The following is a 22,231-nucleotide window of genomic DNA, read 5'->3' as shown; positions in this document are numbered from 1 at the left end:
TCATGGGATCACCAAGGAATAATTATAAGACATTCTGAATTTGTCCTATATTCATCCTAATCTTCAGACACCCTGAATGTGTTTTGAAAGCATCTGGAGTCATTCCCATTCTTCTTGATTTTTAACTGTAATTTGAAGTTTAGTACATTAGTAGAATATATACATGTTTTCTATTGATACAAGTCTATGGAATATAATTACATGACAGACATTCGTTATTTTCAGCAAAAACATATCTGATGAGGAGCTGGCAGGATCTTCTCCTGGAGGAAGCACAAGAAGTCCTTGACAAGGAGATATCTTTCATGAATACAAGACTGAGTTCATCATTCTTCTAAAATCCTACTTCTATTTGCCAACACTAAAAAAGATATCTACTGCTCAGAATAAAATGGAGTCTGGGCATACTTGAGTCATAAAACAGAGCAAGCATAATTGAGGCTAAACAATACTTCAGATCAATAAGAAACGACATCCATATTTTATTATGAAATATATAATGGCACACAAAGTGATATGAGGATTTATATATTAAAAAAATAACGCTGAAGTACATAATATATAATTATGTTTTCTCACATGATTTTTCTAAACCAGTTAAATTCTAAATAAATGAAAAGCATGTAGCACAATTACTCATGCATAACATGAATCAACTAGTAACTAAATTATTAAGTAGAACTGCTTTACCTTCAGTGCGATGGCACTCTCACGTGGTCTGGTTGTGGCCAAGACTATACCATCCCAAAGACACCTTCCTTGGACCTTCATCTGGTTACTCATCTCTCTATGGATCAGCCAAACTGCACCCACAAGCCAAAAGAAATTATATCTGTTCTAACATAGAGGACACCACATGCATGAGCACCCTTCCTGTATGGAACAGGGAGAAGAATCCACCGTGTAGAAGGCACAAGTGAAGCAAATTCATGTTGAGGAGACACACAGTCAGTGCAGTTGATCCAGCCGTATACCAACAACAGATACTCCACTACCATATACTCACCTGGGCCCAATAACTCACTTTGAGTAAACCGCTGGTGTCAAAGTTTCATATATTTTCACAATATTCAGGATTTGGTATTTAATACTCCTAACTAACCTTTCACTGATCAAAAAAGTTATTTTCTCTGGTCAATGGACCATTAGTTGAACTAGTTGATGGTAATAATTAACATAACTCTAACTATTCTTTTATTTAAAGTAAATAACCACAGACTCAGGAAAGTTTAAATCTTTATCTAAATCAAATGTATGTGAACCATTTCAAAATACAGTGCAGTCACCAACATTCATAGGAGAGAAAATTCAATTCATTAAATCCAAAAAATACAACATTTACCTCGGACTCATACAACAATCAATGCTCAGAAAGGGAGAGGACAGAGAGAAAAGAACATTTGCAAATAATGAGAAATTATAGTTACCAATGGCGTGAAAGAGCAACCCCCTGACCAAAGGGCTGGTTAGGGTCCCCCAGAATAGGCCAGGAGACAAAGACTTCAGGACAGGATTCAGGACAGGATAGTTGACCTTTTTAGAATACCGACGATTGCGCCGCACCCCTCTCTGACACTCTCTTCCTCCTCGAGATTCTTCTGCGATCTGATCTAACCCAATTAAATTAGGATAGAAAGTTCTGCTTTTGGTTCTGCATTCAGCTCTTCATCAGCATCTCACTGCATCTCTCCCAGCAACAGCATCCCCCACAGCAAAGACAGCATCCACGTCTCCTCCTAAATAACTAAAGCTATCTTAATTATACCTTTCGCTTCTTCATGTTCCACCCACTAAAGTTTCAATATCGTAAAAATACGAAATATGATTGGTCAGGCAAGGGGAAGCTCCATCACACCATGCTTACATGTCACACAAATTAGTTCAACTATTTTTTGCAAACCCATGCCCTTAACATGTATTCATAAATGTGATTCCCATACGCTTCCTCAGTTCCCTTTGAAACAATATAATAACATTATGAATACGAGTCTTCATTGTTGAACTCTGCACCATCCGTTCTCATGCTGTAACACTTGTCCTTTGGCTCCCATTCAATCTCTCAGTCACTGTTCCGGGTTAACTTTCAGTGGACATGCGCAGACTTCAAGTTACTCAGATTCATTCAGTTATGCGAGAGAGGCTCAAATACGCACTAGTGATAAAGTCAGAAAGACAAATATTTATTTCACAAATAAAGTGGTCGCACTGTATACTAACCACCTCTATTCTATTCCCCTTTACTTATTCATACTTTTCTCGCATTAGCATTAGTAAAATAGCTTGTTTTCGTTTCAAGTAAGCAGATGCCATGCACACGAGTCTTCAAGACTCCATTTTAGTGTCTTCTGCTCATGGGCCAGAATTTCCTCCAAGCCCTAGTTCGTCATACTACGTAGATGCAGTTGATGCATGCGCACAACAGTTCCCTGTTTAAAGCGGTATTAGTCTGTCTTCATTGTTATCCACATTAGTACACACATACACAAGCTTCACTAACCCGCGTGTTCATGTGGTGCGTATTAGTTATCCACAAAACTTGATTAATGACTTTGTTACTGAGTTAAACAAGTGGATTGCTTCTGAGCAAGTCTCTTTTCTACGAAGCCTTGCTCCATCAATCCCTTCTCTGATGGCATTTTTGAGCCACCACAAAATTACCCATCCCTTCCCAGATGCCAACTTTAGCATATCTCAGTTTCTTTTTCTTGCATCTGATTTATGTCAGTTACTCCTTTTCCTTTCAAAATTTTCATCTTTTTATATAGCTTTCCTTTTATCTCTTCCAGCTGTATTTCTTCATATTGCCTCTTTAGTTTCTTTCCTTTACCTTCTCTTTCTAAATGTATCCTTCTTTTTCCTTTGCTCCTGCAACACTTACATGTAAACATTATTGCCAATACTATTGTCATCATCACAACTGTTGGTAATATTATTTGACCTAGAAAACTCTTTCCAAAATTAGTAAACCATTTCCCTATTGATGTTATACTCTTTGGTAATCTTTCCCATACACTGTCAACCTCCAGTTGGGTCAAATCATCATGCATTCTTGTAATATTTCCAATATACCCTTTAATTTCCTTACGTTTGTCCGGAATGTAAGTGCAGCAATGTTGAATTGTCAACATACCACAGACTCCTCCCTCTTTTGCCAATAAAACATCAAGAGCAAGATGATTTTGTAAAACCATAGACCTTATTGCAACCATTTCTGTATTAATCATTAAGAATTCTCCGGCAGTATCTGTAGAAAGACGATCAACTATTGTTGACAATTTGCAAATTTCATGTGAATTTAGAATGACTCCAACTGAGGGTATCAATGCACTAAATATATTACCTACTATTTCAGAAAAACTAGCTCTTCTTCTCCGTGTTAGTCCATTAGATATTTCATTGATTCCATTGATTCTGTCAACATGGTAGATCATTGGAAAACTATTCCAAAATAACAACTACCATACCACCTTGCAGGTAACCTATAATAGGCATTATTTCCACACACATAATGAACTCCTGGAAATACAGGATCAGTTCTCCCTTTAAGTCCCCATCCCCTAAAATTAGGAAGTTGTGTTCACATTCACTGGAACCAATGAAAATAATATTGTAATCTGTCTTTAACCTATGGAGGCAGAATTTTCCCTTTTTCACAAGGTCTAGGGACATTGCAGCATGAGCCTCACCCTTTGCATAAATTCCCTCTTTCTCAGCCCATGGAGGTACATTGGATTTGTGTTCAGCAGCTTTCTTTGTTAAGTGCTGTCTCTTTTCTTCTACTAAATTCAAAAACTCATTTTCTTCACGTAATATACATGTTAGGTTATCATTGTGTGCTTGTGCTATATCTATTGAACTCATTGTTAAGAAAGGTTCACCCATAAACGGTGCATCTTTACTAGTAAGTACTGGATTCATATTCTTTCTAATAGGTAGTTCTGATAATACTACATCTAAGTTTGAATAAAAATACTGAAGCTTTCCGGCTACATAAAATAAACTTGATAGAACACTACATGATATACCATATGTCAAGGGTATATGGTGATAAGTTACCCCTTCTGACATGGATGACGGTAATTTCATCGAGACATAACAATCACTAATTTCCATTGTGTTAACGTACTGAAATAACAATTTAGTAAACACATTTAAAGGGAAATCATTGTCTGATTCATTATGATAGTTTTTTCTCATCTTCTACCCCTATTTCTATTTTAGTTCCCTTTATTCTATCTACTTTCTCATTAATAGTTGTATTATTCTTGTTACTTGTTACCATTATCAAAGATACTCCCACTGTTAGAAATAACCCCACTAATACGAATAATAAGATACTACATAAGCAAAACCTAAGACATATTCATTTTATACTTCGTTTCGGTTGTTCAGTGACTTTAACTTTTGCCATTTTCAGTCTGAGAAAATGTATTTTCTATTTTCTTTCCTTATTCAAAATTCAGTCTCTCTATTTCTAAGGTGGTGTTAATCTGTTGTCATCAATCTGTGCAACATGAACTTTTTCTGATTATTCTCGTAAATCTAGATTTTCAAATTCTTCTAGAATAACGTAGGTCCACTCAGGGGCCTTGTATTTCTTGTTCAGAATCCTCAGTCTTGGGCGTCTTCGTGTAAGTTTTACTATTGGCTGTTTGGATCTAGTTTGACTTGAAACTTGCTTTACTTGTTCTAGTTGCTTCTCTGACTTCCTTAAGTAGTATCTTAATCTTTTCACTCCACCTGGCCAATTATCACCTTTTCTAACTCTTTTGACCTGAACTGCACTTTCATCTTTTCCGTCCTTTTCTAAAGTACTTTTATTTTCACTTTGTCTGGGCACAATCCATTCTTGTTCTTCTTCCCTTTCTAATTGTCTTTGTTCTGTATTTTCTGTATTTGGATCTTCTTCTGCCTGCAACTGTTCAGGTCTTATTGTAGTTTGTTCTTCTTCTCCCTGAACCTGTTCTTCTACGTCTATCTGGTCATGTTCATGTCTTATTTCAATCTGTTCTTTTTCTGCCTGAACTTGTTCTTCTTCTATCATACCCTGCTCAGGTTTCTGAATAGATTTGTTTTCTCCTACCTGAGCGTGTTCTTCTTTCCCTGTCTTTTCCTTTCTACCTTCCTGTCTTTCTAATTTAATTGTTCTTCTTGTTTCGATAACATCTTCGGGTATTTCAATTACTGGTATCCACCCTTCTTGACTTTTACTTGGTTGTTCATCATCTATTTGTCATTCAGAATCTGTCACTCTAGATTCTTCAACTTCACAACCTTCAGCTTCTGCCGTTTCAGCTTGTTCGGTCAGTTGCTGTTTTTGTTGTTCAGGTGGGCTTTGAACTCTTCTGGTATGACTAGCATGAATCTGGTCTGGCTGCCTTGCAACTGCGTCTTCTCCAACCTGATGAGAGACAGAGTGCAACATTTCAGCCAATAGTCCAATACCAGATCATCAGTTATATTCATCAATTTATTTCCAGGAATAAATGCTTGTCTCATTGCCCTTCCCATTAAGGGTGGGAGGAATTTGCGAAAGTGCCTTTCTCAAAATATTGCGAAACGGCAAAAAATATCTGCGATCATGCGCAATTTCACGTGATCGCGGAGATTTTGTGCTGATTAATGCGTTACTGAATTTGACCTTCAACTCGGGCACGTGCTTTATTTATATCTGTAAGTGCTTCCTGTTGAGGTTTAATTTTTGTGACAGGAGCATCGTGTCAGAATGAATCCTGCCCTGCATATTTATCCAAGAAGATGCCACCGTTTTGTGCAATACCTCTACTCAACTGGAGTACTAAGGGGGCATGCCATCATGGCAGGCCCCGGCCACAGGAGGGGCCGACACCAGCCCAAGGAAGGGGCACACCAATGGCATTTGCCCCTCACTGTTTGTTTTTAAAACGTGCTTTGTTATGACTTGCTCAGGAAGCTTGGCGTGCACTGGCTGCCAGGGGATAGAGGGGTCGCCTGATGACTATAGCGCGCACAGCTACTCCATGGAGTGTGCCGGAGTGAAAAGCATAGATCGGAAGGTGAATGACAAAAGTGAGTTCTGCACAAAACAAAAAGCCACATTTTTAAGCGTTATCTTGAACAGTGCAGCACCACTCGCTGCCTGCGTCAGAAATGGAAGGGGCATTTAAGACACGGGCTGCTTTGAGCACCCCCTTCACTGCGCCGTGCCGACCGTTAACGTGACCAACTGCCCTGGATACAAGCTTCCAACTTCTGTGACTCTTTTTCCATTTTATGTAAAAGACGTACATTGTGTGAGAGCAATCAAAAATGTTTTTAATGCTACCTTGTGGTGTAATAAATGCAGCCTGAAAACTCTTTTCTCAAAAACTATAGCCAGTTGCCTTAGGTCAATTCATTTTCTTCCTCTGCTGGGCGAGGCCGATAATTCGGGCTGGCACATAAGATAGGCCAGGGCACCAAAATAAAAGTGGCCCATATACATTAGTGGCTCAGAGAGATGAAAAAGGTGGCCATGTGTGCAGAACATCGCGCAGTTCTGAAATTGCAAAGTTATGAGAGAGTGCATGAGTGTGTACTTGCAGCAGCCAATGTTTGTTGTAATATCAAGAAATCACTTGTAAAATAAAGCGGCGTGCCCCAGACCCTGAAAGCAGCCCCACACACTGGCCTGTCAGACCAACCCTCCTGGCACTGCCAGAATGCCCTAGACGCCAGTCCGAGCGTGGTGTCACGCGTGAGCTGTGTGATCCTGCACACTTCCCATGTATCTACACCCAGGCACTAGTTTCTGCTACCTCGTTAGGTAAATGTATAGTGCGTTTCCTACACTACAGCTGCGTAAAGGGCCAGAAGAGTTGTCTCCAGAAACCATGTGTATCTGTAACTTTGCCACCGTGTCGATGGGCGCCGGGGTCCCTCGAGTGAGCTGTCCATCATAGTGGGGAAAGGGCAGGAAGACGTTGCACACCGCCAGTGTGTGGGGCGGGGCTTCTATGCAGTTCACATGCCTATTGTTTATAAAGGGTCAGAGACCGACCAGATTAGCAGATGAGGAGACAGAACCTCCTGGTGTCAGGAACTACACGGGGATTGCGCTCGAGAAACCCATGGATGCACAGACCTCAATCAATGATTACAGCAAATTGCTGATGGTGGATATGGGGAGAAAGCACACCTGCCTAGCCTCCACCGTGCTCACAAATATTTTGTGCTGATTAATGCATTACTGAAAGTGACCTTCAACTCGGGCACCTGCTTTAAATCTGTTTGTGCTCCTGATAGGAGAGGTAGTCCCTTAAAGTTATATACAGGCAGTGGATGACACTGGTATTTTGACTAAGGGTGGGCGACAATTTCCGTTCCCTCGCGAATCACGGAAGTTTTGACATTTTCGCGTTCCAATGTCAAAATTTCGCAATTTCCGCGAGCAGAATGGAGATTGTCGCCCACCCTTACTTCCCATGAGCACTTCATGGGGACTCAATCCTGTTTTCATGTCAGGAATGCTTCTGAGACCCATCAATACCAGAGGCAACACATCTGGCCATTTTAGCATTGTGGATGCACACACCTTCCCTAATCTTGACTTGATTGTGCCATTAAGCTGTTCAACTATTCCAGAAGCATCTGGACGATAAGCACAGTGCAGGTTTTGTTCAATGTCAAATGCAAAACAGATTAATCGAATTATCTCATTATTAAAATGAGGTCCTCTATCTGATCCAAAGTAACTGGAAAACCGAATTGAGGTATCAACTCTCTTAACAGTAATTTAGCAACTGTGAGACTGTCATATCTTCTTGTGGGATATGCCTCTACCCATCTTGAGAACAGGCACACTATGACAAGTAAATACTTCAATTCCTTGCATGGAGGCAACTCAATGAAGTCTAACTGCAGTCTGGTGAAGGGTCCTTCTGCCTTTCCAATCTTTCCTCAACTAACCACTGTCTTTCTGCCTGGGTTTTGCTGCTGACAGATCAAGCATCTTTGGCAAAGGCTTCCTGCAACTACCCTAAACTTTGGATTTGGATTATACCAACTTTTTCTGAATAGTCTGATCATAGAATCCCTGCCAATATGTGTTGTCCCATGGTATACTCTTGCCATTTGAGAGAGTAAGCAATCTGGCATGACTGGTCTGCCATCTAAGTACACCCACACTTCATCTTCTGTCCTTTTTGTACAACCTGACTTTTTTCCAGATTTCCTTTTACTTTTCCTCAACTTCTTCCTGCAACTGTCTGACCTCATCCCATGTTTCTGGAACTGAGAAAAACATAAGTTGGCCACTGGTTTCACCTGTTTCCACTTTTCGTTTAATTGCCATTGTATTTCTCGCACAGTAATGAGCAATTTGGTCTGCATACCTATTACCTGCCATCACATAGTCATTTCCTGACTGATGTGCAGCGCATTTAACAACCGCTATTTCTTTTGGCAATTGTAATGCTTCCAACAAATCCTTCACATTTTTACTATTTCTAATAGGAGATCCTGAAGAAGTCAGAAATCCCCTCTGCATCCAGAGCTGGTCAAAATCATGCACAACCCCAAAACCATATTGACTATCCGTGAATATGGTTTGTGTTGGACTTGGCCATTTTTGCAGGGTCATCCCTGAACTTTTTGCCTTCCTCTTGTATTTTTTCTGACCTGTTGTTGGCTGTTTTATGACTCTGGGCACTTTACCACTGCTGATTAGTGCTAAAGTGCATATGCTCTCGCTATTGTAAATTGTTGTATGAATTGGTGATTCCATAATTGACTGATTTGGTTTACTTGTCAGACCCTAGTACAGTGCACTGAGTGTGCCCAGGGCGTGTAAATCCAAATGCTGCTGGTGGGCTTGCAGCACTGATTGTGCCACCCACAGAAGCAGCCTTGTAAATTGTGTCTAAGGTCTGCCATTGCAGAGCCTGTGTGCAGTCTGGTACTGTCATGCTGACTGGGCAAGTGTACCCACTTGCCAGTCCCTAAAACCTTCCCTTTTCTTCATATCAGACACCCCTATGGGAGGCCCAAGGGCAGGGTGCATTGTAAGTATAAGGTAGGACATGGCCTGATGTGTGTGGCATGTCCTGATAGTGAATTACAGCCATTTTCCTTTTTGACTATTGCAAGGCTACCTGTTCTCCATAGGCCAGAATGGGCTGTTAGATTATTACATGTTTATAATCTTAACTGACTCAGAGAACATGGTAGAAATTCGAGTTTAGTATGCCTGAACTCAGAATGATAAAATACATCTTTTAATGAAGGTGGTTTTAACATTCTGTGTTTGAAAATACCACTTTCAGAAAGTAGGTATTTTCTTGTCTAACCATTTAAACCTGCCTCTGCTAGGCTGTGTATTTCTTGTCTGGAGTTTGAGTGACAGGGGCTGGGGAATTCCAGGGGGCTGGGAAATTCCCGGAGACAGGGTGAGTCCGCCCAGTGGTGAATAGAGAGATCTGCATCTAGATGGGAGGGAGGAGTTGCACCTGGGACCTGAATAGGACAGTGCCTGCCCCCCACAGTGCTGGCTCCACCCCCTGTGGTGCGTCTGATGTCTCTGCCCTGCACTGTGAAAGGAGAGAAGGAATCATGTCAACAAAGTGCTCCAGGGCTGTGCTTTTCCTCCACAATGCTGGCTCCACCTCCTGTGGGACATATGATGTTTCTGCCCTGCACTGTGAAAGGAAAGAAGGAGTCATGTACACAGAGTGCTCCAGAACTGGTTTGGACTGGGCAAAGGCCCTTCTGCCCTCAGTGGACAAAGGATTTTGGGGTATAAATATTGGGATCCTGACCCCAAGAAATTACATCACTTTTGGAACAAGAAGAAACCCTTACTGAGGAGCGGAACCTGAAGAAACTGAGAGACTATCCCTAAGCTGAAGTGCTGCTTAGGGGATTGGCCTGCAGTGGTTTGCCTGACTGCCAAAGGAAGGAGAAGAGACTTTGTGTGCTTATTTCAATTTGTAAGGATCTCCAAGGGCTTGGAACAGAGTTTGCCTCCTGCTGAACTCTCAGGGACAACAGACTTCAACCCCCAGCTCCTCAGAGTTCTTTGGAAGTGCCTGCTGCTGTTTTGGGCCTTCTGAGGGACTGCAAGGAGCTGGAAGCGCGACTCAATGAAGCCAAAGCGCGTCGCCGCCGCTGCTGCTGCCATCACACTTCTGAACAAGGGTGTCGCCGCTGGCGTTGTCGTATGCACCGCATCGAGAGAAGGGACTCGCAATGAGGAAGAAGCGTGTCGCCGTCGCTGCTGCCTGCCGTCGCACTTCTGAACAAGGGTGTCGCCGCTGGAACTGTCGCATTGCACCACATCGGAGAAAGATCCTTGCATCCCCGAGAACGGCGCTGCCGTCGGAGCTGCTGCTGTCACATTTCTGAACAAGGATGTCGCCGCTGTAGCTGTCGCATCGTGCGGAAGCTTCACGCATCGTGGGAGAAGAGTGTCACAGTTGGAGCTGTTGCCGTCGCACTTCTGAACAAGGGTGTCGCCGCTGCAGTCCACGCATCGAACCGAGAACTTCTCGCATCCCCGGAGAAGCGTACCGCATCTGGAAGATCTTCATGTCTTTATTTCTTTGCACCAGAACTTTGCTGCATTTCCATCGCTGCAACATTGCTTGTCGTGGAAGCGCAACGCATAATAAGGTACATTGACGCAAAGTGTCGCATCTTAAGAACTGAACTGAACTAAGCTAAAAACTACCATCTTAAAGTAATAGTATTGTGTATTTTTGTCGTTTATGGTCTTGTGGTAAATCTATATAAAGTATAATTATTTTTTATATAAAACCTGTGTGGTGTCCATTTGTAGTGTTGTCATCGGATTACTGTATGTAAATGCTTTACACACTGCCTCTGAGATAAGCCTGTCTGCTCATGCCAAGCTACCAAGGGGGTGAGCAGGGGTTATTTTAGGAGTGTACCCCCTTACTCTGACTAGAGGCAAGGGTCCCTATTTGTCACAAGTGCATTCCTGTGCCAACTAGAAACCCCCAAATCTAACAGTTATTCTCCAATTCCTCCCAATTTTGCATACTTTTGTTAAGGCCACCAATGTGGCTACTTGTGCACATTTGACTCCCGGTAAACAGGATGCTTCAATGACTTCTGATATTTTGCATACAGCAAATGCAGCAATTAGCCCTCCTTCTTCTGTTCTCAGACATGACCCATCCATGAACAATACATGATCAGATTTTTTCAAGGGTGCTTCTTTTTTATCTGGACGAGGCTTAGTACACAATTCAGTCACATCCAAACAATCATGGTCAATCGCATCTTTCACTTCCTCACAACATGGATCTGGCAATAATGTGGCAGGATTCATTATTGTTCATCTTATCACTGTCACATTTTCTGCTCCCAAAATCACTCTTTCATACTTAGGGGCATATGTATCAAAATCCGTTATTGCGATTCACAAATTGCGATTTTTTGAGAATCGCTATTTGAAAATCGCAAAACGGGATCTATTTAAAAATTCGCAAATATTTTGCGATTTCTTGTTATTCCTTAATTGCGAATACCTTCCCATTCATTCCTATGGGCCAGGAGGCCCGTAGGAATGAATGGGAAGTCATTCTCAATTTGCGATTCGCAATTAGAGAATCGCAAATTAAGAATAAATTCAAGGGTGCAAGGGTGTCATAAGGACACCCTGATGAACCCCTGAAATGAGCATGTGTGCGCATATGGCGCACATACATGCCCTAAGGGCATGTATGTGCACCACATGGCACTTTGAAAAATGCCAAAAAGTGAATTTTTCAAAGAAATCGCAAATTACCACCAACTTGAAGTTGGTGGTAATTTGCGATTTCTTAAGGAGAAATCGCACAACTTGGGTGCTTGTTAGATAGCATTTAAGGAATAGCAATTTGCGATTCCCTAAATGCTTGCGCAAAATTAAGGAATTGCAAAATTAGCGATTCCTTAATAATGTGATGCGAAAATGGCTCATACATCGCGTTTTGCGATTTTGTATTCGCAAACGCTGTTTTTTTGCGAATCGCAGCGTTTGCGAATACAAAATCATTTGATACATATGCCCCTTAGTCATCTGACTAGGAGTGAGGTGTTGTTTTCACGTTCTTGTCAAAAGAATCTCAACTGAGCATGGAACATATATCTTTAGAGGATGTCCCATCACAATTGACTCACTTTGCTCCAGACTCATACAGGTAGCAGCTACTGCTTTTAAGCAGCCAGGTAAGGCTGAAGTCACTGGATCCAAGGTGGCAGAGAAATATGCCACTGGACATCTGCTCAATCCATGTCTCTGTGTTAAAAATGAAAGTGCACAATTTTCTCTCTCACAATTAAACAGCGCAAATTCTTTTGAATAATCAGGAATTCCCAAAGCAGGGGCCTCACATATATAATTTCACAATTTCACATATGCTTCAAAACATTCATCATTCAAATCAATTGGGTCTTTCTCTCTTTTCCGAGTCAATTGTATCAATGGTTTCGCTAGCAGGGAGAAGCTATTTATCCACTGCCCACAGTACGCAACCACTCCCAAAAACATTCTCATCTCCTTCTGTGTCTGAGGTAGTTGCATTTGTTTGATTATTTTTATTCTTTCCAGGGTCACTTTTCTAACTCCTCTTTCTATTTTATGCCCTAAATATCTAACTTCTTGTTGACAAGACTGCAATTTTTCTGGAGACACCTTGTGTTCTCCTTCGGCCAAATGGTTCAGTAATGCAATTGTGTCAGTGGCACAATCTTCTCGTGTCTTTGATGCCACCAAGAGGTCATCAATGTACTGAACCAGAACTGATTTCCCAGGCATAACTAATGACTCTAGACACTTTTTCAGGATTTGATTGAAAATTGAGGGACTCTCTGTGTACCCTTGAGGAGCTCGGCACCATGCCAAAATACGATCTTCAAACCGGAAGGCGAATAGATACTGGCTGTCTGGGTGTAAAGGAATGGAAAAGAGTGCTTGGCACAAATCAATTACTGTTTACCAACTTGCATTCCAGCGGATTTGATAAAGGATCACTGCTAGATTTGGCACCACTGGGCAACCAGGCACCACAATTTTATTTATTTTTTGCAAGTCCTGCACTATCCTGTACTTACCACTAGGCTTTTGGAGTACCATGATTGGCGAATTACAAGGACTACCCATTATTTCTTTCAGAATTCCTTGTTTAATCATTTGATCAATTACTGAAGCAACTCCTGCTTTTACTTCTGGACTCATTTTGTACTGTTGTGTGTTTGGATAAACTGCACCTTTTTTACCACTATTTTCACTGCATCTACATTTGCCATTAGCCCTCTATCTTTTCCTGAAAAGTCCCACAACTCTGGGTTTACTGTGGCTCTCAATTCTTCCGGTAATTCACTTTCAGTTACTAATCAAAACATTTCATCCACTTCTGTACCTTGCTTAGCTAACATCATCTTGTAAATAGCGTCCTCATCAGGTGTTTGGAAAGCAACACCATCAGGCGTACAATAGATTGTACAAATCATTTTGCACAATAAGTCTCTCCCTAACAAATTTACTGGGCTTGAGTCACAAACTACAAACCTATGCATGTCTTTAAAGTTTCCAATATGCACTTCTCTTGGTTCTGGAACTGCGGTTCTAATCTGTTTGCTTGACACTCCTACAACTTGGATAGTTTTTCCCAAGAGGGGTAGCTTTGGGATGTCTGCTGTTCTCACAGTAGACTGGGTAGCACCAGTGTCCAATAGAAAAGTGATGTCACTACCTACAACTTTCCTCTCAATAAATGGACCTGTCTGATCTACCGGCAAGGATGCGCCAAGCACGCACTTCTCTTCCTCCCCCCTCAGGCACCGTCATTGCATACAGTTTGATTTGTCTTCATCATTCTGCAAAAAATACTGTGAAACCACAGGGGTACTCTTACCACTTTCTCTGTGAAATCCGGTGTTCGCACTGTATTTTTGAATGTTCACATGGTTTGGCATAGGAGGTTGTGGCACCTGATACTGTGGAGTAACTACCTGCTGCTGCTGTTGCTGTTTCACAACCACTTCATTCTGCATCTGCGGATTTAAATTTTGATTTGGCCCATTATTATTCTGGACATTTTTACACTCGTTCTTCCACTGTCCATGCTTTCCGCAAGCATGACAAGCAAATGTCTTCCTTGCTTCCTCTCTACTCATTCGTCCTCGTCCTTTACCACCACTCAACACTTTTTCACTTTGATTCTGGTCTTTTATCTCATTATCAGTCTGAGAAATTAATTTTGCTTCCTGCTGCCCTGCTAATTTCACCTGTGCCCACATCATTTTCTCTTTTAGCTTTCTAGGTTTTGCCTCAATGTCATCGTCACAATACTTTGCATATTTCAATATTGCATCTATGGGCTTGCTCTGCCAGCACAACATGTGCTATTGAATCATCTGACTAATCTCTGGTTTCAGACCATACACAAACCGATATACAAAATGTCCCATATCCTTCCTGTAACAACCATTCATAGTATGCATGTACGGACTCTTTTGGCTCCCGAGATGTTCTATCTATTTTTACCCAATCTGTCTCTTTAGGAGGAATTTTCCCTTTCAAAAACGTAATCACCTGATGATATTTCTTCAACACCTCCTCTGATGGTGCTCCTGTTTTGGAATCCCTTGGATATTCCTCATTTGGCCAATCAACTGTAATCTTACATTCTGTCCATAAATCAGCCAGTACCACAATATCAAATACACCATCCAAATCCTTCAACAAAACCTTTGAAACTTTCACAAATCTTTCCACCTGTTTGTACCATTTAACGGGTTTTTCTCTCAACCTAGGGAAATAATTTGTAAATGACAAAATATCCTGTCTGCTCCAAGGAACATGAACATATCCACCACCAGGAACTTCTCTCATTGGACATATTCTCTCAACCCTATCTGATTCTCTCACTGGAAATGCAGATGACACTTCTCTCGCTTGTACTTCCTCTTTCTTTCTTATCCATCTTATTCTCCATTTGTCAATGTCTCCCCATTTTCGCAAAACTCTTTTATCTGTAGTGTCTTACCGGAAGCATTTATGCTTTCTAAATCCTTTTCAGTAGACTCCACTTGACATGGTTTCTGCAATAGTTTCAATTTTCCTACATCTATTCCAATCTCTGATGCAACTTCTGATAATTTCTCATGAAATACTCTTGCTCTTCTGGTTATACTCTTACATAGGAATAACAACTCCTCATCATTGTAAACTTTCCATCTTTCTGTGCTCACATTACCAGCTATCATTTCTTCCAAATCTACTTTCAATCTGCTGAAATGTAAAAAATTTGGCTGTGAATTTAATTTCTCTATTCCCTGTGTCCATCTCTCTAAATCTTCAGGAGTAACTGCTGTTGAACGTCCAGTTTCTATAGAGACCAAAGATCCCTTTTCTCTCAAATCTCCAGGTAGAACTTTCTTCAGAGTTTCGGCTAAATGTTCCACATTTGGGAGATTCATTAATGAAATAACTGATTCACTTTCACTGGCCTGATCATCAGGGATTATTACTTCTTTTCTGGCATTGCTTAACGGAATTGTCACAGCTTGAGGTTTCTGACAAACCATTTTATCTCCATATAATGGGATTACAGGACCAATAGTCACTGGTACTGTCAAAGCTTCTGCATTTAAATTAAATTGGCTTATTTTCTGAACTCATTTTTCCCTAGTTTTATTTAAGGCTTCTCTCTCATTATCCCGCAACACCCTATTAACTGACACATCATGTAAAATGTGTGGGTTAAAGGCATTCCTATCACTGGTGCACTTGGGGTGACCCTACTAGGTTCTTCTTGGTACGGTGTTTTTTTTTTTTTTAAATCAAAATATCCTCCAATAAATCATCATCTGATTCACCATATCCTGTCATATTCATGTGTTTCATTTTTTCTTTACACTTGCCTCCTGACTTCTCTTCAGCCATTAATACTGGAGATAAACCCTCTGTCACTACAGCTCTTCTCCAACGCTTCATTTGATCTCCACTTGTCTCATACGGACATGTAGGCAAAAATCCTCTAAATCTCCGACCACTTCTTAATTTTTCACGATCAAATGCCTCAATTTCCCATTCTTCCAAAGCTTCATACTGTGTCATTCTAGGATTGGTTCTAACATATTCATTAAAAGTACCATGATCCGGAATAGCCAAAACACCATCACCTTTTGAATACTCCACCCAATTCTCCAACCATACTCACGTGTGATATCCTTTCTCCCTCATCATAAATGAAGCAAGCGTTTTAGGTGGCAGAATAGGAATTCCCTCTCTAGTCACCACAGGTTTGTCTTTCTTAAAGACATTTTTAATTTTCTTCATTAACGTCATTTTCTTTCGTTCTCCAAACATTTCAGACGGACGATATAGAAAAGAGTCTTTCGTATATTTTCCAGCTTTCTTACCTACTTTGCGTCCTATATCAGCACAACTTACACCCGCAGTCAAATTAGGACTCAACATACAATTCTTTTATTTGACCAATCCTAGCGAGGCTTCTATCTATCAACCAATCAGACTCAGGCTCGTGGTCTGACCAATGCCAGCACTGCCTTTTGTGATGTCAGTATTGCTCCTCACTACTGACCCTCCCTTTACAATTTGCTTGTTTCTTATGCCTGCTGTTCCAACCAATCCCAGCGCGGCTCTTTGTGACGTCAGTACAACTCCTGCGACTGACCCTCCCTTCACAAGGTAATATGATAACGTATTTCTTTTGAAAAAATCCGTTAGTAACAACATAAAAACAGCGCTACTCTGTCTGCTCCACTAAATCAGGATAGATTATGACTTATTCCAGAATCCATTTCACAACGAGTAAAAACCCCTGTTTACCCTTCATTCAAGCTTGGGAGACCTGCTACTTCTTCAGTGTTACCCCTTTTCAGAAATAAGGCCAAAGTTTTACCAGCGAACCCTCTGCTATCATTTGCACTCTACTTTTACACAATATAGTCCCTAGTATAACACTGCCAACCCTCCGTAGCTTCTCAGTATTATGACAACAGATGAGTAACCTTCTGCAGTGTGGCTTCTGTCACCACCCGCTATTCAAATTCCATTCCCAGGATGCCCAGGTATACTCTGTACCTGTGCTTCTAGACTACATAAAACAAGACACTAACTCTTTTGTTTAACATAATCAATAATCAATATTTATCACCAAACTAGTCAATAATAACCATAGCTCTGCTTCCAGAAAACTGATCCAGTGGTATACCAACAACAGATACTCCACTACCATATACTCACCTGGGCCCATTAACTCACTTTGAGTAAACCGCTGGTGTCAAAGTTTTATATATTTTCACAATATTCAGGATTAGGTATTTAATACTCCTAACTAACCTTTCACTGATCAAAAAGTTCCTTCCTCTGGTCAATGGACCATTAGTTGAACTAGTTGATAATGATAAATAACATACCTCTAACTATTCTTTTATTTAAAGTAAATAACCGCAGACTCAGGAAAGTTTAAATCTTTATCTAAATCAAATGTATGTGAACTATTTCAAAATACCGTGCAGTCACCAACATTCATAGGAGAGAAAATTCAATTCATTAAATCCCCCAAAAAACCTTTACCTCAACTCATACAATAATCAATGCTCCGAAAGGGAGCGGACAGAGAGAAAAGAACATTTGCAAATAACGAGAAATTATAGTTACCAAGGATGGTGTGAAAGACCAACCCCCTGGCCAAAGGGCTGATTAGGGTCCAGCTCTGCACTGCAGAGTCGGAAGAAAGATCAAAACACACTTCAACTCCACCCTCATCAACTGAGGAGTCTTACATGGACACCTGTACTCTGTCTAGGATAGAACACCAGAGATGGATATGGTTTTGAATAATCACTACTGTCCAAAGCAGATGCTAAACAGAGTCAAAATGCCTTCTTTTTGTTCGTATGCTCAACCTGCAAGTGGCACCCTTTGTCCTGGTCTACCATGTCATAGGTGCAGTCAGCATAGATATGGCTACATTCGTGAGCAGTTTGACACCTGGTTCAGTGATGGAGCGTTTGACGTGACTGTCTCAATGCTTTTCACTATCTCACGTTGGTGGAGACCCTGTAGCAGGAAAGCAATTTCCCTTTTCCTATTACTAACTGGAACTTCCCTCTAGCTAGCATGTTACATGGAAGGAGCCGCTAGCACTGCCCCCTCAACTACATTTTTCGTGGCCCTTACATCTGTACCTGGAGCAGAGGTTTCTTTTGAGATCTCTGAATTGTCACCAGTGAAGTAAAAGACATGAGATTATGAATGACTGCCAGAAAATTCGTGGTCTGCTTCTGAATGCTGCACCTCGATAATCCTTCAGTTCCCAGGTCAACTAATAATCTTCATTCTTAGAGAAAATACAAATCCTTTATAAATCGTAGACAGAGGTAAATTTTAGTTTAAGAAAAAACAAATTAATTGTAGTAAAACTCAACACGATAATAATATACTACAACATGTATACAGAAACTAAAGCCAACAAGATGTACCTTGCATACCTAACCTATTAATCATAAACAGTAACCGAAAAAAAGTGCTAAATATTTACCAATTTGGACTAAAGCTAATATGATCTGCGTAATTGAACTGTAAAGTCTTTAAGCATGCTTTGTTTATTGTCCCTATGTCTAGGCTCTACACAGTATGTAACACAAAATGATGAGGCCACCCTGCAGAATAGGAAGAGGGGGCACTGAGTCTCCCATATCTGCAAATATACATTGTCCTTGAGCCGAATGGGGCACCTCTGACTGTTTGGGGCTTCCTTCAACGGTTTGGCCCCCCCGTACCGCGGTTGCTGTAGGGGTCCACACCAGTATGGTGAGTCTTTCCGCATTCCTCGCATTCTAGCAACCCACAAATGAAATAGAATGTGCATGAGGTCTCTATAGACGCCAGAGTTCCTACTGACTGCCCCAACTCAGGTGAATTTTTACAAATGATTTGACAACCATGATTATTCAGCTTAGTGTTTAAGGAAGATATAAGCCCTGCCAGGTATTGTAGTTCTTTCTGGACATAGATGGTCATGGTTTTGCATCACTGTTCTTTTTTATGATGTGATGTGTTTGGTCATGTTGAGTAATTTAGAGGTGTGCTTGTGGGTCTCTTAGAGGTGTGTATTCCCTGGAATTTGTTGTGTTACAGTGTAGTTGTCGAGACTTGCAACTAGCTCTCTGCTCAATCGCTGCACAACAGATTTCGGACTTCTATTCCGTAAAATCATATTTACGATTGCTGGATGGTCTCAGGTGCCAAGTTCTGACTTGCTCGATCACATCTCAGATGTTCCTTAAGGTCAGATCGTAATGTCCCTCTCCCAGTTGCCTTATTTATCAATTATACATCGCCTCCAGCTCCAGTTAGCAAGTAGCAAACTTGCATCAGTGATATATTTTTTGTACTGTATTCTAATTTAATTGATACAGCGCTTACTACCACTGAATAGGCGATTTAGCGCTTTGCGCCGGGCAGGAAGCTGCTCCAGAGCCCCTAGACATTTTTCAGCTCCTAAAACTAAAGATTTGAGAAATTATTGCAATATTTTATGTTCTGTATGTAGTTTAGGGAAAAGGCATAAGGGGGTATAAACAGATTTACTGCAATCGTTGAAACCTCCTAAAGTAAAATTGGTCATGCTGTTACTTGAACAGCTTTCTGACACTTACACAAAATGAGAACTACTTCAAATAAGTCCGATTAAAATGTGCTTTTAGTCTCTCGACCGGTTTCGTGGCCATTTGGGACAGATTCGACCGCTGTGGACTTTTGAGGGTATGAAGTACATGGTGAAATACTCTGTCTCCATTATGCAGGGACAATGAACAGAGCCGCTATGTTCCAGTAGTTTGAACCTATTTGGCTCAGAAGTGCTTTGAATACAAGCCGACATTAAATGGCCTTGTCTTCGGTGTGACATGTTACACTCATCATACAGCAATAGATAGAAACATCCATTACTGTTAAAATCTGTCAGTATAAAATGATGTTCAATAAAACGAATTCACTTCAGAAAATATATTGAGCCAGATTTACAATGTAAGTGACTCAGTGTGTGCTGCAAGCCATTTGGCTGTGCCGCACTGAGGCACTTTCAAAGCACAGGGATGCGACATATTTACAACAATATGTCGCATCTCTGTGCTTCCCCCTGCGCTGGCGCACAATTGGCTGCCATACGTTGACGCAGGCACCCTTGCACCATTGTGCAAGGATGCCTGTGTCACTGGGATGATTGTTTATGTGCAGGAAGGTGTGCTTTCCTGCACATAAACAATCTGAAATGGCGTTTTCAACCTCTATGTGTGCTGCATTAGCACACATAGAACATGTAAAACATAATTTATTTAAAGGATTGTTTATGTGCAGGAAGGGACACCTTCACACACATAAACAATCATTAGAGGTTATTTCCTCGTTTTATGTGTTCTGCAGAATGCAGCACGCATTGAAAGAGGAAAGAAAACGAGGAGAAATTAATAAATGTCTTCGCGTTGCGCCTCCCTGTGCCTCCTCTGGTAGTGCATATCATTCAAACGCATTTTCAGATTTACAATTTCTCGTAAATCTGGTAATGTATCAGGTTCCATGGGTGTTGCGTGGGAACACCCACAGCAACACCCATGGAATGCCCCTTTCACGCAAAGTGCTGCATGTAATGGGGCCATATTTACAAGGACAGATAAAGCCATGCAGGGTGTCTTTTCCTGTCCTTGTAAATATGGGGCAGAAAAATGCGCTGCTGGTGCGTCACAAAAAGTGACGCACTGGCAGCACAAGGGGCTTGTAAATCTGCCCTATTGTATTTATCTCTCACAATACAAGGGACCGTACATGGATACTAGATGTAGGAGGTTTACACCCCTACCAAAGATCACTGAAAGAGCACTCTTTCTCAATAACTCACCGATTCACTCTATCCATCATCACCTGGGACAAAGAAGATGCAGTATTCACTTGCATCCAAAAAAGCAGGGGACAGAGCAGGGTTAATTAAACTTGGGTATGCAAGCACAGGCGAATGCCCTATCACTTACTGGTAATCTTCATTACTCCTGGTCCCGTTGTCCTCCTCCCATTCATAACAAAGAGAGAAAACCAGAGCAACAACCGGCATTCATCAGCAAAAAAACACAAGGACATAAGACAGGCAGCAAATTCCAGTGATTTATTGACACAGAAAAACAAGAAGCCAAGAGCACACAGCCCGCAGGACCCCCAACCCACAATTAACATCATCCACCAGCAAATTCTGGATCCGATAATGCCTCACAAACGTATTAGAGGACGCCCAAGTAGCTTTCCTACAGATCTCAGACAGGGAAACCCCTGAAACCAAGCCCAGGAGGCCCCCACCACCTGGGCACAATGCCCTTGCACACCCGCCAGAGAAGGGGGAACCCGAAAGGGAGTAGGCCAACACAATGGCCTGTTTCAGCCAGCACCCAATGGAAGAAGACGCTTTCCCCCCCAAAGAGAGGAAACCCCAAAATAAAGAAACAGGGAGCCAAACGTCCTAAAAGGACGCATGCAATTAAGATAGATACGCAAAGCCCAGCAGAAATCAAGCAATAACCACGGAAGGTCATTGGCAAACACCGGATCTGCAATAAAAGCAGGCAACACCAATTTCTGTGTAGTAGCGGACTGAAAAGACAACTTGGGAACAAAAGAGGTATCCAACCCGAGGACCACCCCATCATCTGAGAAAGACAAGAAGGGTTCACGAGCCATCAGATTCCCGGACTCCCACAGGCGCCTGGCGGAAGTAATGTCCACCAAAAAAAAAACACCTTCAATGTCACAAACTTGATGTCCACCTCAGCCAAAGGTTCAAAGGGAGAAGCCACCAGAGCCCGCAACATCAGAGGAAGGTCCCAAAAGGGAAAATAGGGGCGCACCACAGAATGGGCCAAAGAAAAGCTTTTCAACAACCAAGAGACCAAGTCTTCCACATCTGACAAATTAACCCAAAAGGGAATGGAATGCCTTAATCGCGGCCCAGTGATCCCACAAAATTGAAACAGACAATCTCTTCTCAAACACCTCCCAGAGAAACTGCAGCACCTCAGGCAGAGAGCAAACTAGGGGGGATAACTCCAGAGCCCGACACCAGTGCTGTAAATTCCTCCAATGACTCCCATAGGACTTCAAAGTAGAGGGTTTACAAGACTGCTGCAGGGCGAAGGCTAAATGCTCAGGGAATCCCCAATGGTGACACCTCTGCATCTCAGCCTCCTCACC

The sequence above is a fragment of the Triturus cristatus genome, chromosome 5_1 (genome assembly GCF_964204655.1).
Source record: "Triturus cristatus chromosome 5_1, aTriCri1.1, whole genome shotgun sequence".
Classification (NCBI taxonomy): Eukaryota; Metazoa; Chordata; class Amphibia; order Caudata; family Salamandridae; genus Triturus; species Triturus cristatus.
Note: the sequence above shows the minus strand (reverse complement) of the source record.